Source organism: Solanum stenotomum, chromosome 4 (genome assembly GCF_019186545.1).
Source record: "Solanum stenotomum isolate F172 chromosome 4, ASM1918654v1, whole genome shotgun sequence".
NCBI lineage: Eukaryota > Viridiplantae > Streptophyta > Magnoliopsida > Solanales > Solanaceae > Solanum > Solanum stenotomum.
The window spans coordinates 49,579,220-49,598,382 of NC_064285.1; the positions used below are offsets into that span (position 1 = coordinate 49,579,220).

Below are 19,163 nucleotides of genomic sequence, written 5' to 3' on the forward strand. Positions count from 1 at the left end.
TTGTTGATGATGCCTTGATGGAGATTATCTATGGGTAGTACCGTCCATTTTGAGGAAGATAAGAAAGAGTTAGGAAAAGAGGTGCATAGACTTGCATGACTAGGAGTTCTACTAATGGATTTTACAGAAGGAGGAATAGTGGTGATGAATGAGGCTGAATCATCATTAGTGTCAGAAGTGAAAAAAAATAAAGACCAGCATCATATATTGCTTGAATTAAAAGCAAGCGTTCATAAGCAAAAAGTGATAGCTTTTGAACAAGGGGGAGATGGTGTTTTGAGGTATCAAGGTAGATTGTGTGATTGATTTCAAGGGTATTTGGGATAATCACCTACCTCTAATTGAGTTTGCCTACAACAATAGTTACTATGCTAGCATTCAAATGGCTCCATAGAAGCTCTTTATGGGAGAAGATGCAGATCAACCATTGAATGGTTTAAAGTTGGTGAAGCTTGGTTGATAGGACCAGACTTAGTCCATCAAGCTATGAAGAAGGTGAAAGTTATTCAAGAGAGATTGAAAACAACCCAGAGTCGTCAAAAATCCTACACTGATGTTAGGAGAAAAGTCCTAAAGTTTGAAGTAAATGATTGGGTATACTTGAAAGTTTCACTCATGAAGGGTGTTATGAGATTTGGTAAGAAGGGGAAAATTATCCCTTGGTATATTAGTCCTTACCGAATATCAAAAAGGGTTGGAAAGGTAGCTTATGAGTTAGAGCTACCACAAGAATTAGCAGCGGTTCATCTGATATTTCACATTTCCATGTTGAAGAAGTGCATGGGAGATCCTTCACTTATCATACAAACTGAAGATATTGGTATCAAGGATAGCTTGTCTTATGAGGATACTCCTGTTCAGATTCTAGATCGCCAAGTTCACAAGTTGATAACAAATGAAGTAGAATCAGTCAATGTCCTTTGGAGGAACCAATTTATTGGGGAAGCTACTTGGGAAGCTAAGGAGGATAGGAAGAAGAGATACCCAAATATCTTCGAATCCGAAGAAGTTCCAGACCAAGGTACTAATTCTATTCTTAGTACCCTTTAATTTATAAGTTGGCATGTTGTAAATGCATTACTTATTGGGTGTTTGAGCTAAATATTAGATGTTACACCCTTAGCCTAGTAAGATTAATCTCATTCGAGGAAGAATGTTCCCTAGGGGGAGATATTGTAACACCTCGCTAATTGAAAGAACTAGAAAGAAGTTAAAAATTGGAAATAGTCATTTTTGGAAAGAACGTATAAATCTGGAAATTTGTAAAGTATGTTAAATTAAGTCTTTGGTCAAATTAAAGCGTCCATAAATCCTAGCTCAGGATGACTTAGTTACGTTTCCAGCTATCTTAGGAAATATCATGTAATAATCTTTCCAACGCCGCCGAGTTTGCGCGATTTCGATTTCGTATGACTGAGATATTCCCATTGGAAGTTGGGCTGTCCGAATAAGGAAAGTGTAATTCGTATTTTTGAAGGGTAATTTAGTCTTTTCCTTACCCAATTAATTATATCCATTTTTAGTAAATTATTTGGGGTTTAAACTGAGTCAGTTCAGTTTACGCAATTAAGAAATAAGCTAGGGCTTTGAAAGAAGAAAAATGAGGAGAAAGGAAAAGAGAAACTCAAGATTCGTAAAGTTATTGCGATTTTTGGTTGTGGAATTTGCCAAGGATTCGATCCTACAAGGTATGTGACACTTTCATAGCATTGGGTTCATTCACCCACATGCCAAACATGTTTAGTTCAGCGAAATTAGTTCTAAAAAGGTTGAAAGTTTGATGTTCTTGATATTTATGTATATCTTGAATTTGTTTTTGTTCTTGAATTCGGCCGAATGGAGAAGTTTCTAAGATCTTTACATTGAGTTTTAGAGTTATTTTGAGTTAGGTTCTTGGTACATATGTTGGGTAACTGAATCTAAAAAGAATTTGAGAAAAATAGTCGAGTTTAGGTGAATTGGGACTGGAAAACGAAGAAGAAAAAAGTCGAGCAGGTTTTGCTCCCCCAGTGAACAAAAATCAGCTCCGCGTCGCGATTAGTACGCTGACTCCTCTGTTTCAAAATTAAATTTCACGATCAAGTAATTAAATGCAACTCCGCATTGCGGACTTGTTTGCAGACAGTGATTTCTTGATCTTTTCTCATGTTTAGCTAACTAAAAACATTCCTAAACATCATGAGATCGCTCCTATCACAAATCACAATCCTTGAATCCATAATTCAATTCAATGAAAGTTAATAGTCAAGTTAAGTAAAGTTAAGAGAACCTTATAATGTTTTCAAAAGTATTTTACAAACATTTTAACTTTGTTTTAAGACTTAATTTTCGAGTTAACCAAGTGTAAAGAGTTGAGTTCATTTCTCAAAAAGCTATAAGGGAACTAAGTATTCCTAAGAGTTTAAAATGTTTTTGCATTTGAGCAAGAAAGGGAACACAGATTCCAAGAGAGCTAAGCTAAGTTTTGAGTAATTATCTCAATCCAAAGAAACAAGTTTGTTTTAAAAACATATGAGCTAAGTATATTTTGGGAATAGTATTGAGCACCGATATGGGGATGCGAGTTCATATTAACTCAAGTCTCCATAAACCATGTAGCCATCATGGGTAGTAAAGGATCATACTTTTTAGATGACTTCTTAAGTTGCTTTTTAGCATAGACTAGTGGATCCACTTAGTTAAGGCGTCCTATATGACGACAAAGTATAGGAAAGTTCTGGCAGCGTGGACAAGACGATGTATCATTACTTAGACTCATAGTGGTGGTTGTCGGTTAGAGAAACTCCCACAACAGTATTTGTATTTTTATATACATCAGATATATTTGTATTTTCATATACAAACAAAGTTCNTTCGGAAGATCCCTTTTATTGCTTTTAGTATTTTAGTTCATTAGCATGTTGTGGGTTTTGTCTTGATATCCATCTGAGTTGTTTAGAGGTTTCATAGATATACAGTCAGTTCTTTTGTCATTATCTTGTAATTGACTTATGTTTAGATTTGAGTTGCCACTTTGGCTAAGTTAAGTGTTTATTTCTAAAACATTATGAGTTTAGTTTGGGACACTTGAGTTATCTTGCATTTGAGTTCTTTTCTTGATGCTTAAATTCTTCCGCTACATAAGTAAGCCAGACCAAGGGTTCACTTGGGTCCAACAGTGGTTGTCGAGTGAAGGCCACATCCGGGGTGTAGGCTCGGGGCGTGACATGTTCCTTCTTCGTTTTCTGACCTCAATTTGACTAAACTCGGTTCTTTTTGTCAAATTCTCTTTAGATTCAGATACCCATCATATGTACACAAGAATCTAATCAAATACAACTCTAAAATCGATCTTAAACTCTCAAGAACTCCTCAATCTCATCCCAAATTCAAGAACAAAAGCAATTCAAAAAGATAACTCAAGAACATCAAAGTCTCAATCTCTTAGGAAGAAAATCATACTAAAATAAACATGTTTGGAGCATGGGTGAACGAACCCAATGCTATGTGAACTGTCATACCTCGTAGGGATCAACCCTTGGCGAAATCCTCAAGAAAAACTTCAAGAACTTGGCAATTCCTTGCCTCTTCTCTTCTTTTTCCTCTTCTTTTCTCAAAACCCTAACTTGTTTTTCAAAAGCGTAAACTGAATCCAATCAGTTTAGACCCCAAATTAATTACCAAAAACGAAATTAATTAATTTGGGTAAGGAAAAGACCAAACTACCCTTTGAAAATCCGGTTTTGACTTTTCTTAGCTAGACAACCCAACTTCAAATGGACATAGCTCCCTCATAAAAAAGATAAAATTGTGCAAACTTGGCGGCGTTGGAAATATAATTCAAAGATCTTTCATACGGTATCTTGTAGAACAACTAACTTATCTTCAGCTAGGAGTTATGGTCGTTTGAAGTTGACCCAAAACTCAAACTTAAAATAATTTAACCAATTTTCCAGATTTTCTTTCTTTCCAAAAATGATTCTTTCTAATTCTAGTTCTTTCTAGTTACGAGGTGTTACAATATCTCCCCCTTGAGAACATTCGTCCTCGAATGAGATTACTCTTAGTAGTCTAAGGTCGTAACATCAAGCATGCAGTTCAAACACCCAACAAGCACAATGCAATTACAACATGCCAACTTCTAAATAAAATGCCAAGAAAAGGATTAGTACCTTAATTTGGAACTTCTCCGGATTCGAAGAGATGTAGGTATCTCTTCTTCATATCCTCCTCATCTTCCCAAGTAGCTTCCTCAACAAACTGATTTCTCCAAAGAACTTTGACTGATGCTACCTCTTTTGTTCTCAACTTGTGAACTTGGCGCTCTAGAATCTGAATAGGAATCTCCTTATAAGATAAGCAATCCTTGATTCCCGTATCTTCAGTTGATATGATCAATGAAGCATCGCCCATACACTTTTTCAACATGGAGACGTGGAACACTGGATGGACTGGTGCTAACTCTTGTGGTAGCTCCAACTCATAAGCTACATTGCCAATCCTTTTCGATATTCTGTAAGGACCAATATACTAGGATTAAGCTTCCCCTTCTTACCAAATCTCATAATACCCTTCATGATGAAACTTTCAAGTAGACCCAATCATCTACTTCGAACACTAATCCTCTTCTTCTAACATCAGTGTAGGATTTCTGACGACTCTACGCTGTTTTCAACTTTTCTTGAACAACTTTCACTTTCTCCATAGATTGATGAACTAAGTCTGGTCCTATCAACCCAGCTTCACCAACTTCAAAACATCCAATAGGAAATCTGCATCTTCTCCCATAAAGAGCCTCATATGGAGCCATTTGGGTGCTAGCATGATAACTATTGTTGTAGGCAAACTCAATAAGAGGTAAGTGATCATCCCAATTACCCTTGAAATCAGTCACACAATCTACCTTGATACTTCAATACACCATCTCCCCCTTGTTCATAAGTCATTACTTTTCGCTTTTGACCATTTGCCTTCAATTCATGCAAAATTGGGTCTTAGTCTTGTTTCTCTTTAACTTTAGACACTAAGGATGATTCAGCCACATTCATCACCACTACTCTTCCTTCTATGTTATCTATTAAAAGGAATCCTAATCGTGCCAGTTTGGGCACATCTTTTGCTAACTCTCTTTGTTCATCCTCAACATGGGTGGTACTACCCATAAATAACCTACTCAAGGCATTATCAACAACAATAGCCTTACTTGGGTGATATAGAATACTCATGTAAAAATCTTTGAGTAATTCTAACCACCTACTCTGTCTGAGATTAAGCTCTTTCTAACTAAACACATATTGAAGACTCTTATGATCGGTGAACACATCCACATGAACACCATAAAGATAATGACGCCATGTTTTCAAAGCAAATATTATGGCAGCCAACTCTAGATGATGTGTTGGGTAATTCTATGCGTGAACTTTCAACTGTCTGGAGGCATAAGCTATAACTTTGCCATTCTGCATTAACGCACAACCCAATCCAACTCTGGACGCATTATAATACACAACAAAGTCTAGCATCCCTTCTGGTAAGGTCAATACTGGGCAGTAGTCAACCTCTTTTTCATTTCATAAAATCTTTTCTCACAAGTTTCAGAACATTAAAACTTATATGTTTTCTGAGTTATCTTGGTCAAATGGGATGGAATAGATGAGAACCCCTCTACGGACCTTCTATAATATCCAGGCAACCCTGAGAAACTCCTAATATCAGTTGGAGATGTGGGTCTAGGCCAATTCTGCACTGTCCCTATTTTCTAAGTATCAACTCTATTTCCATCACCGGAAACCATGTGGCCTAAGAATGCCACAGACTCAAGATAAAACTCACACTTAGAGAACTTGGCATCCAACTCTCTATCCTTTAGAGTTTGGAGAACTATTCTGAGATGGCTAGCATGATCTTCCTCATTCCTCGAATAGATTAGTATGTCATCAATAAACATGATAACAAACATGTATAAATAAGGCTTGAATACTTTATTCATAAGGTCCATGAAAGCTGCAGGTGCATTGGTTAAACCGAACGACATGACCATAAACTCATAATGACCATAACGGGTCCTGAAAGCTATCTTTGGAATATCACATTCCCTTACTCTTAACTGATGGTAGCCAAATCTGAGGTCTATCTTAGAGAAACAAGTGGTACCCTGAAGTTGATAGAATAAATCATCAATTCTCGGAAGAGGATACTTATTCTTGATGGTAACTTTGTTCAACGGATGGTAATCTATACACATCCTAAGGAACCATCCTTCTTCCTCACAAACAAGACCGGAGCTCCCCAAGGTGAGACAATTGGTCGAATAAAACCCTTCTCTAGGAGATCTTTCAACTACTACTTCAAGTGTTTTAACTATGCTGGTGCCATTCTATATGAAATAATAGATATAGGATGAGTATCTGGAAGAATGTCTGTATCGAAGTCTATTTCTCTCTCAGGAGGGACTCCGGAAAGATCATCTAGCAAGAATTCTGGAAACTCTTTTACTACTAAATCTGACTAAATGATAGGTATCTCAACACTAGAGTCTCGAAATAAGTGATAGACACACCCCTTGGAAACTAACTTTCTTGTGTTAAGGTACGAAATAAAATGACCCTTAGGCACTGCTGAACTGCTTTTCCACTCTATAACTGGCTCATTAGGAATCTGGAACTTGACAACTCGAGTTCTACAATCAATTGAGGCATAACATGCTTGAAGCAAGTCCATACCAAAAATGACATCAAAATCTATCATTTCTAACTCAACTAAATCAACCATGGTGTTCTTGTGATTGACAGAATCGGGGCAATCACGATAGACACTTTCTGCTAGAATAGACTCACCAACAAGTGTAAAAATACCGAAGGGTTCACTAAGTTGCTTAGGAAGAACATTAAAATTCATCGCTACATACGGAGTTACCAATTATAAATTCTCTCCTAGATCTAGCAAAACATAAACATTAAATATAAGGACTTAGATCATACTAGTGACAACATCTGGCGAATCCCCTTGCTCTTGGCCACTAGTGATAACATACAAATGGCTTTCTCCTCAACCTGCCCCTGAATTAGCTCCTCTAGATGCAGATATAATGGTGGAGCAACTCATGAAGATTGGGCTCTATTGCCCTAATTCCTATTACCTTGGCAGTTCTTAGGGAAATCTTTCATGAAGTGACCCTCTTGTCCACACTTGAAACAACCTGTGAAGCCAGCACGGCAACATCGCTGAGTGGTTCCTACCACACATAGCACATGCAGGAGGCTCACTACCTCCTTGTGCCATACTACCCTGAGAATAAGCAGGTTTAACTCTGTAATTCTGATTAATGTACACACTCTTGTTCTTTGGTGCAGGTGTACTAGAGATGATGTAGCATGTCCTTTCTACTTATGTTGGAAAGAAGACCGGTTCACATTACTCTTTCGGTGCCTGGATTCATTCCCTGATGCCTTAGCCCTCTTATTCTTTAACTCTTCTCTATTCCTTAGCTTGTCCTCCTCAAATTGTTGCACATGGATCATCAGCCCTACTATGCCTATGTCACCTATCAACATAGATGTCTTGCCTTCCTGGCTTGATAGGCAAGATAACCCAAAAAGGAATAAACTCTTTCTGCTTCTCATGTCAGCAACAATCTATTTGCTTCTCTTAGCTCACGGAGAAAAGAAACACCCCATGAAAGCACTCTAAAAAATAGTCCAACTCACAATCGACTATGTGCAAGCACGAGTTAGAAAGAAACTGTATAGAGATGAACTCTATCGCACTAAATGAGTATGAAAGAAGTGAAGGAATTACCCAAATGTTACAGCCTCCTAATTATAGATGTGGCGTACTTCACATAGATAACTAGGACTCTACAAACACAGATTTATAGACTTCCTAGGAATTTTGAAATTTGTGATCTGATACCAATTTTGTCAGGCCCCGAGCCTACACCCTGGGCAGGACTGAGACTCGAGAACCATTGCTGGCCCCAAGCGAACCCTTGGCCTGCCTTACTTACTCAGCGGAAGACTTAAAGCATTAAGAAAAGAATTCAAATGCTAAATAACTCGAGTGTCAAAAACTGAACTCATAATGTTTTAAAAATAAACATTTAACTTAGCCAAAGTGGCAACTCAAATCTGAACATAAGCCAATAGCAAGATAATGACAAATGAACTAACTAATTGTCTATCTACAAAGCCTCTAAACAACTTAGATGGATGTCAGGAGAAGACCCATGACATCCTAATGAACTAAAATGATAAAGTAATAAAAAGGGGGATCTTTCGGAAGCAAGGAGGCTTACCAACAACTCTGGAGCTCAACTAGAATCAACGATTTGCTGGATACTGATTCAGGTTACCTGTTACTGCATCATAAGAAGATGCAGGCCAAATGGCATCAATATATTTAGTGTACGAGTATGCGAGGGAAATTCTAAAACAAGACATAAGCTTGAAAGGAACTGAAGAAACAAACCTGGTCTCAACTGAACTGAACTGATTTCAATATAAAGCAGTATAAATAAGTGTAGTATAAAGAAAAGTTTTAAAACATGGTTTTCAACTCTATGTAATTAAAAATACAATAATAACTCTATTTGTATGCAAAGATACAATATTTCTGATGTATATAAAAATACAAAATACTGCTATGGAAGTTTCTCTAACCGTCAACTATCACTTAAGAGCTATCGTGATGATACAACATTTTGTCTCACGCTGCCAGGGTCTTCCTATACCCTGCCATGAGTATAGAACCTAAACTACTAAGTGGATCCACTAGTCTATGCTAAAAAACACTAAGGAATCATCTAAAAAGTATGACGCTTTTCTACCCATGGTGGCTACATGGTTTATGGGGGCTGTAAGTTGTCTGAACTCTCCCCCATATCAGTGCTCAATACTATTCCCAAAATATGATATTAGCTCTTATGTTTTAAGAACACACTTCTTTCTGTGATTTGAGATAATTGCTCAAAACTTAGCTCAAAGGATATCATGAAAATCAAAGTTTCCGCTCTTGCTTATTCATGAAAGCGCTTACTCTTTAACTGAAAACTAGCTCAAAGTCTCTTTGGAAAGCTTAGTTTCCTTTCTTATTTAAATGTGTAAACATTTGCTCTTACTGAAAACTATCTCAAAGGCTCATTGGAAATCAACGTTTCATTTTCTTGTTTAAATGTGAAAACATTTTAAACCCTTAGGGAATACATAGTGCCCATGTACTTTTGAAGAAATGAACTTCAATATTTCCTCTTTACTCTTTACTCAAGTTGAACTCAAGTTTTAAAACAAAGTTAAAACGTTTGTAAAAGACTTTTGAAAAACTGTATGAACTTCTCTTGACTTGACTCCTAACTTTTCTTGAATTGAATGATGGATTCAAGGAATTTGATTTGTGAATGGAAAGATCTCATGATGTTTAGGAGTGTTTTTAGATATTTAAACATGAGAAAAGATAAATAAATCATTGTCTGGAAGCAAATCCACGACGCGGAGATGCATTTAATTATTTGTTCGCGAAATAACTTTTGAGGAAGAATGGTGAGTGACCTCTCCTCGATGCGAGGATGATTTTTCCAATCCTGACAAATAGGTCCGTGGTAACCAGATTTGCTCGACTTGTTCCTTCTTCATTTTCTAACCCAAATTCGCCTAAACTTGGTTCTTTTTCTCAAATTCACTTTAGATTCAGATACCCATCATATGTACACAAGAATCTAATGAAACACAACTTTAAAATTGACCTTAAACTCTCAAGAATTCCTCAATCTCATCCCAAATTGAAGAACGAAAGCAATTCAAGAATATAACTCAAGAACATCAAAAACTCAATCTTTTAGGAAGAAAATCACACTAAAATAAACATGTTTGGTGTGTGGGTGAACGAACCCAATGCTATGTGAACTCACATACCTCTTAGGGATCAACCCTTGGCAAAATCCTCAAGCAAAACTTCAAGAACTTGGCGATTCCTTACTTTTTCTCCTCTTCTTTTCTCTTATCTCAAAACCCTAACTTGGTTTTCAAAAGCGTAAACTGAATCCAATTATTTTAGACCCCAAATTAATTACCAAAAATGAAAATAATTAATTGGGGTAAGAAAAAGACCAAAATCCGGTTTTGACTTTGCTTAACTAGACAACCCAACTTCAAATGACCTATCTCCCTCGTAAGAACTCAAAATTGCACAAACTTGGTGTTGTTGGAAGGATAATTCAAAGATATTTCCTACGGTATCCGGTTTCACAACTAACTCATCCAGAGCTACAAGTTATGGTCGTTTGAAGTTGACGCAAAACTGAAACTTAACATAATTTAACCAATTTTCCAGATGTTTATTCTTTCCAAAAATGACTCTTTCTAATTCTAGTGCTTTCTAGTTACGAGGTGTTACATCAAGGTTATGCCATTTTGTAGTCTTACACGTAGTTTTGACGCAATAAAGCTCCATCAATTCTTGAAGTTCTTACTTGAGCATGCAATAAAGCCCGATAAATTTGTTGATGTACCAGAGCATAAGGCCTACAACTGTTGTTCTACTAATACCCCAAATCTAATGAAGCATTTGTTAGCTTTTCCAACAAGTGCAATTATTTTCTTTCGGACCAAGTAGCCATAATGTTTTCTATTCCTAGTTTGTTTCTTTTATTTTTGTTGACATTTTCTTTTGTTTTAATGAGGATAACTTGTTATGAAAATTAAATTATGTTCCCGTCATTAATTAGAACAAAAAATAGTTGATCGTCCCTTAACCTATGGTCTGTGGTCGTAAAAAGGAGAACTAGTTTGCAACTCCCTCTACAAGTATGGAATCAACCTTCTTGGGAGTGGACTAGCTGGCTGGGCGGCCTAGATTGATTATCACTCTTTCTAGTTGGGCTGGAAGTTGACTGGATTACTAGATATTATGGTTACTTGGGTTGGGAGCCTGACTTTTGTTTCTTGGGTTTGGATTTGTGGTGCCTTTCTCTGTCGTAGACTTAGTTACTCTTTATACCTGTCAGGCTTACGGGGTCTATTTGAGTTTCATTTAAACATCTTCATGACTATACATTCTAAGCTTATAAGGGTCCAGTTAGGTTAAGTCTAGATGTACTTAGATTAACTTTCAATATTCTCGTCTGCTTTCATTCATATCTGTTTTCACCTCCGATCTGTTACCATAGTGTTCGTTCTTTCTCAAGTGACTTGGGATTAGGTTTATTCAAGATAGATACTTCTTATGATTCCTTGTGAGGGGACGTTGATGGAAGGTGGTTTATTATTGCTTGATCTGATATTCGACATCCTTGTGGGAGTCAACACCACTCAGGACACTATTTCTAGGTGGATCGATTTTAAGTGGTTTGTCTAGATGGGCGGCTTTGATATTTTGAGACCCTTTTTTTTGAGTCGACAAGCCCCCATGTCAGTCTTGCTAGTTGGGCTGGAAATGGACTAGCTGGCTCGGTGACCTAGATTGATTATCACTCTTGCTAGCTGAGCTGGAAGTTGACTGGATTAGTAGATAATGTGGTTACTTTGGTTGGGAGCCTGGATTTTGTTTCTTGGGTTAGTATTTGTGGTGCCTTTCTCTCTTATAGATTTAGTTACTCTTTATACATATCGGGCTTAGAGGGTCTATTTGATTTTCATTTAAACATGTGCATGAGTTTATGCTCTATGCTTGTAGGGGTCAGTTAGGTTTAGCTTAGGTGTACTTAGATTTTCTTTCGGTATTCTCGTATGCTTTCTTTCATATCCGCTGTGACCTCTGTCTATTTCTAAATTCTATCTTTTCATATTATTTTTACCTTTCTTGCTCAGTCGACATGTGATGTCTACAAAGTACCTAGTTTTCATACTGATGCTACAATCATAATTTGTTTCGTCACGCATGTGCAGTGATTGTTTGTGCATTTAGAAGAATTAGGGATTTGGCGATTAGTGTGAGAACTTCGAGTCTTGCATCATCTTATCTCATTCTATACTTATTTAGCTAGTATTTCTTCTTTTTGAACAATCTTTGTTTTTGTTCACTCTGTACTTTTGATTTCTAGGTTATGGGAGGGACCTTGTGTATATTATTACGTTTTTCCTCCCGCTTTTGTTTTGTTTGGTGGTTTAGTTTGATTTCTATTTAGTTGTACTCTTATACTCATTGCTTGCTATTCTAGGTTACACATTAGTTTCTCTACTTGAGGGTTATAGTATATGCTCGTATGACCCGAGGAATCCGGTCATGAAAAGCTAGTATTAGAGCCCTAGATTTGGCAGTCTCACTTGTACAGAGCTAATACAGATTAGAGATTTCTAGATCGGTGTGGAGACATATGTATCTTATGTTTAGGAGGCTATAGGGTGTCTTTACGAATTTATCCTCTTTTGTATCGCTTTCGTGCAGTGTGTGTGTAGTTGGTTTCTTGAAATCTCACTTGCTTCATTCTTTTCAGAGGATGGCTTAAACACGCAATACGACAGATCGATGAAGGGGTCGACCTCTACTGTCGACCAGTAGTGCAGCACTAGCCCTGAAGAGAGAGAGGTCTGGAGCCATCATATGATCCCCTACTAGTTTAAGTTCCATTTCAATCAGCGGGGTCGAGGCCATCTCAGCCGTCACCTGGACCCTTTATGGCACCGTACCTTCAGGCAACCATTGTACAACTTCTGATTGATCTTGGGGCAAGAAGCAGGCTCGAGCTGCAGTTGCACTAGCACCACAAGATCAACCTATAACTGAGGCACATTAGGATCAAGTATCACCTAGAGGTGCCCAACCTGTGAATGTGTTTGAAGCTATACCTTTAAAGAAGAAGTTGCTTAGAGTGTTTCTCATACTCTAACCTCGAAGATTTTTTAAGGGTGTGGGTGGGGACACCCACAAGTTTCTTACAACTTGCCATTAGCGACATCATATTTTAGGTCTAGTGGAGTCGAGAGGAGCCGAATTCATGACGTATCTGTTAGATGGGTCAGTTAGTAAGTCCTGGCGTACCTTCGTTTAGACTTGTTTAGTTAGGTCTCCTCTTTTCACTTGGACCAAGTTTTCTGAGGTTTTTTTTAGCTTGCCTCATCCCTCGCAACTTCAATGATCGCCTCAAGATCAGTCTAAAAGGTTAGAGCAGTGCGCCCATGAGTGCGTCAAAGTATGACGCGAGGTTCCACAAGTTGTTCGACCATACTACTATGATTCTACCTACTAACAAGAAAAGAGTTTAATGCTTTCTTTCTGGGTTATGGCTTCATCGGATGGAGACATAGTCTATAGCTTCTATGGGTCATTTATTTCTCTATGTTGTTGATCACGGCCACATTATTGAGTAGCTTAGTCATGAGCCCCAAGGCGGCAATGAAAAAAGGTCTACAATGATGCCTAAATCTTGAAGTTGTTGCTTGATTCAGAGAAGTTGGGTATAACACGAGGCAACTATAACGTATTATGCTTCAACCATAGACAAGGTGACTGAATTATGTTTCCTAGTTGCTCATAATATTAAGCATGGCCCTAAGAAGTGAGCCATTTTAGATGTTCTTTTTCTACCTACTAAGTAGACTACGTAGTATACAAATGTTAATCTGACCAGATCAAATGAATCATCTGTAGGATACCAGAGAGCCAGGCTCAACATTCGTTTGAGATATGACAAAATCCTTTTGATAGACTTCAGATGGGATTTCTTTGGACATGATTGGAAGCATGCACAGATTCCAACACTAAATACAATGTTAGGTCTGTTAGCCATTACGTACAATAGAGATCCGATCATTCGTATATACTTTGTGTCATGTACCATGATCAGATTCATCTTTATNTCGTTTGAGATATGACAAAATCCTTTTGATAGACTTCAGATGGGATTTCTTTGGACAAGATTGGAAGCATGCACAGATTCCAACACTAAATACAATGTTAGGTCTGTTAGCCATTATGTACAATAGAGATCCGATCATTCCTATATACTTTGTGTCATGTACCATGATCAGATTCATCTTTATCAAGTTTCGTTGTTGTTGTAATTGGAGTGTTATTCTTGTTTGATTCATTCATGTTGAACTTCTTTAGTAAAGCTTTTATGTACTTCTACTGATGAGTTGAACTGCTAGAAGAGGACTGTTTGATTTGAAGACCCAAGAAGAAGTTGAGCTCTCCCATCATGCTCATTTAAAATTCGTTGCTTATAAATTTTGCAAAGTCAGTCCGATCTTTTGAATATTTTCCTCAAATATAATGTCGAATAGATACACTCGAACTATGAACATATTAGAGCCCCGATTTCGAAGAACAGTGTATTGTCAATCTTGCCTCTTGAATACATATGTGCAAGTAATCAGGTTGATAGGTGCTTACACCATGCTCTTGGGGATTGTTTTAATCCATGCAAGGCTTGTCCTGTTTGTACACGTTTTCAGGATGGTAACAATTTTCAAATACGGGGATTTGTTTGAAAAATTAAAGAAACTTTGACCATCTAAAAAGAACTGGGTTCTTTTTGAATTTTCAGAGAAAAATGCAATACAATAAAATAGAGATTTTATCGTGGAACACCTCCTTACTCAAGGGAATAAAATAAACGATCTACCCTTGTAGCATTTTAAACCAAACTTCCCTAACTTCAAAGAGAAACTTTAGAATACAACTCTACAATAAAAAAGACTAACTCTAGTAAATCACCTAAATAGCTCACTCTAATTGTTCAACAATTAACTATAATCGTATACTCTACTCTCCAAGAAGCCAAACTCACTTTTTGTTACAAAACCTCCCAAATTCTCTTTCACTCTTAGTACAATTATCTCAAAACAATAATTCCAAGATGAAACAATCCAAACTAAGCCTCTTGAAAGAAAAACCTAGTTGTAGTTCTTCTTTCATCTGTCGTATACTCTTTAGCGTTGCACTGCTTTCGCCAGTAAATTCTCTCAATTTATGAATTTCAAAAGAAGTTTTTCTCTTTACCAAAGATCCTTTTATAAGGGCAGATTTAACCCTAATTGATCCTACAAAGAAAGTAATTGTTTTCCAAAAACTTTTTTCCTTTTCGTAATAGGAGTCTTCTTCACTAATTTGCCTTTATTAGGTGTATTTGTCTTCGACGCGTTATTTCTTCTTTCCTGCTCTTTTATCTTTTTTCTGGTACAAGCTTGTGAACCTGGTTCACTTTGTCTTTGTCAAAACTTTACTAAGAATATTGTCATGTCATCATTAACTTATTTCTCCTCTGAGAACTCAATTTCTTGAGTATCTATGAACATATATAGAGATTAGTTAGAGAAGTTGTTATCTTGACCATGGTTCTTTTTTAATGGAATGTTGTAAAATTTCAATTATATAATCATTAAGTAAAATCAATAGAAATTATTTGCCTAATGGAAATCAATTCCTACTAATTGCTACTCCTCTCAAATAAAAATGCAATGTGGAGACGTGAATAACATCTCATTTAACATAACGTTGTCATCATGATGATGCATGTGAGTTTGTCACGTCTCTCTTTATCTTTAATGGATTCAAATATAATTAAAAATTATAAAAAGGAAAATAATAATTTTAAATGGATTAAAAGGGAAAATAGGTGTGAAAAATTGAAACAAAGGGACTATATCTTTTTCAAATGTGTAAGAAGTAAATTATTAGATCAATGATGATTTAGCATGACATCAGAAACCTATTTAGGATAAATAATCAACTAAACACCATTAATGACATAATTATCTTGAATGTTTAGATCTCATTAATTAATTAATTTATATATATTCTTTCTATGATCTGACCAAAAGTATAAAAAAATTAAATGGTGAACTCCATGGCCACTATATAAATAGTGTGACATTAGCCCTTTCATGAAAATATACATACATTCAACAACATCAAAACAAAACAATCAAGATTTTGAAAGGGCAACCAAAGTCTACATTTTGTATGTATCCTTTATGCTAATTTCATTTCTTAAATTTTGTGTTAGAATTTTGATGAATAATTTTGTTTACTAAATACAGGACTTGTAAACTTTAAGTTTAAATGTCTTATTGCTCTTTTTAATGGTTTAAAATCGCAAGAAAGTGTAATTATATAGTATTACATGGCATAATCTTAGTAGAATTGACTACTAAATTGTAACTTTTTTTGGTGAGATCATTCAATTCCTCACCTTAAAAAAGGGTGTCATGTAATATAACTTTGTTAGTTGGACATTAAAGAAAGAATCAACAACAAAAAAGAAACACAAATTGTCTATAGCAATTATAGTTACAGGTAAACTTACTCTCGGTATTGATGTATGATAATTTCCACCCCTTCTTAGCCCTGTGTCGTTTCTCAAGAAAAGAAAAGTATCATGACTTTTTATGTTTTAAAAGGTCTGAAAGGAAAATGTAGAGTTGTGACTTTTCTGAAAGATGGTGACTTTTGGGAAAGGTTGTGATTATTCTGAAGGATTGTGGGTTTTCCAAGGGGTTGTGACTTTTCCAATAAAGAACAATAAGCACGTGTTTACGCTATTGTTGGTTGTTTATAAATATATGTGTTTCCTCTTATTTTTTAACAACAAAATTTCTGAAATTCTTCTTATTCTTCACAAACAAATTCTAGTGTACTTATTTGCCATTGAGTGGTTAGCTGACGTTGTAATTACAGGTAGCAATAGTAATAAGATTTGAACAACATGAGCAACCAAGACAAATTCTCTGGCACCTATGAAAGTCTTCTTATCCAAAACTTACCTCAAGAAAAACCGAGAGTTGAGACAAAATGTGAAGAAATTGATAGAATTAGTAAGATACCTTATGCTCTTATTGTCCATAACAAACACATTTAGAACATCTTCTCTCTCTAAAGATTGACAATACTTCTGGACTTCTATCAACAACATTGTTTATGACACTGAGGAGTATGGTCGTTTAGATAGCTCAGCAGTGCACAAATTCATTTCCTTCACAGATAATGTACTACCTCTGCATAGCCATTAAAATGTTCAGTCTAAACTTTGTGTTCAGATATGATGATGGTCTGTCATATTTTCCCATAATTGACAAATGGCTTGAATTTTTAGTGAATAAGAAAGTGGAGGATTTAGGCCTTAATATACGTTGTAGAATTGTTTATCCGACTGTGAATGACCAACCCTATAGCTTGCCAGAAGTTCTGTAGTAGTTCATAGATTATAAAACTTAAGTGCAATAATTGCACAATTTGAGAAGATTGCGTACTAAATTAATCATCTCTGAAGAGTTTAACGCTGAAAAGTTTGTTTATCCAGGATGAATACATTAAACAAATAATGTCAAATTATCCTTAGTTGCAATCATTAAATCTAATTGGATTTTGTGGTTTTAATCGTTCGCACAAAATCCATAGACTAAAACCAAAAAATCTATATAGATTCAAAGATTCCAATTAAGGGCAATTTGACATTATTTGTTTAACGTGTTCATCCCGAATTAACAAACTTTCCAACGTTAAACTCTTCGGAGATGTCTAATTTAGTAGGCATTCTTCTAATGTTCTACAATTAATGCAGTTGAGTTTTATAATTGATGAACTACTACATATAACTTCTAGTAAGCTATAGGGTTGGTCATGATGCCCAGTCGGATAAGCAATCCTATAACATATATTCAGGCGTAAATCCTCCACTTTCTTATTCATAACAAATTCAATCCACTTGTCAATTGCGGGAATATAAGAAACACCATCATCACGTTTGAACATAAAGTTTAAACTAAACTTTTTAATAGTAGAACAACTAAGGAGAGGCAGTACATTATCCGTTAAGGAAATGAATTTGTGCAATGTCATGATTAATAATGTCTGCAATTGATCCATCACGATCATCTAGATAGGGATCTGTATTCACTCAAAGATGATACATGCTGCTTTGAAATTTTTGCTCCATATGTTGAACATTTAACGATTTCTTGGGTTTTAATCATATGAAAATTAAGTTGTGGGGCTTCTCATCTTTGAACCAGACAAATCTTGATCTCTACTGTGATGAATTAGATGAAATGAATAAAGACATAGAGAAAGATCTTTTGGCAAGCGTTCCTTGTGCTAATGTGCTAATATTGTCATCCTGGTTTACCAAGGCCAATTATCAGTCCCAAATGTATTCAGTCTTTTTGTGTTGATTGTGAATTAAACTCTTGTTTTCTACCTATCAACTTGATTGTACAATGGGGGTCACGATTTTTTAAATTAACCTAATTAATTATCTATTGATTCACTTGCCTTTAATTAACTCATATAGTTTTAATTTAGTACGTGAGGTTAAATATTAGTTCCTTTTATTTGTCTAAGCAATAAGGTGTTACAAGAATGGGAAATCACTACTGGTTTAGTTTGTAAGGCCTGTAAATCAATGTTCTTAACTTTATTCTGCCTTATTCTTCTATTCAGGTGATTTCTAGTTTGATGTTGGAAGAGAAAGACATCTCCTTACTGTTGCTGGAATGCAGATGGTTGACAATATGTTCTTGTATTTCAAAACTTTCCTTCCCCTAGACAACTTCTTAAGGTCGACTCGTAATTTGGAAAACATAATGATATTTCCTAATATGTCAGTATGTTTTCAATTCACAGTAGCTTTATGTCAAATGTATATTGATCCCTTACAGCGTCAAAGATTTCGATTTCATTACTATAGTTATTAAACTTACCTCCTAACCCGATTTGTCCTTGTTCTCTATTGTAGTACCATGCTTTTTTTTTAAAGGGGAAGACATTGATTTGTTGGAAGACAAGTACATATTCAAAGTTTCCATACAAAATTTGAAGAATGTCAATGTTATGCCATTTTGTAGTCGTACGCGTAGTTTTGATGCAATAAAGCTCCATCAATTCTTGTAGTTCTTACATGAGAATGCAATAAATCCTGAGAAACTTGTTATAGTACCAGAGCATAAGGATTGAAATAGTTGTTCTACTAATACCTCAAATCTAATTAAGCATTTGTTAGCTTTTCCAACAAGTGCAATTATTTCCTTTGGACCAATTAGTCATAATGTTTTCTATCACTAGTTTGTTTCTCTTGTTTTTGTTGACATTTTTTTTTAATGAGGATAACTTGTTATGAAAATTAAATTATGTTCCCGTCATTAATTAGAACAAAAAATAGTTGATCGTCCCTTAACCTATGGTCTGTGGTCGTAAAAAGGAGAACTAGTTTGCAACTCCCTCTACAAGTATGGAATCAACCTTCTTGGGAGTGGACT

General features: G+C 35.9%; 1 protein-coding gene and 1 pseudogene across 1 annotated transcript in view; one reads left to right on the top strand and one right to left on the bottom strand.

The window, feature by feature from the left end:
* The window catches only part of LOC125862275 (anthranilate phosphoribosyltransferase, chloroplastic-like), a 1,111,005-nt gene that overhangs the window by 640,872 nt on the left and 450,970 nt on the right, over window positions 1-19,163 (bottom strand). The window lies entirely within an intron of this gene.
* Window positions 16,616-18,969, top strand: LOC125862762 (uncharacterized; annotated as a pseudogene).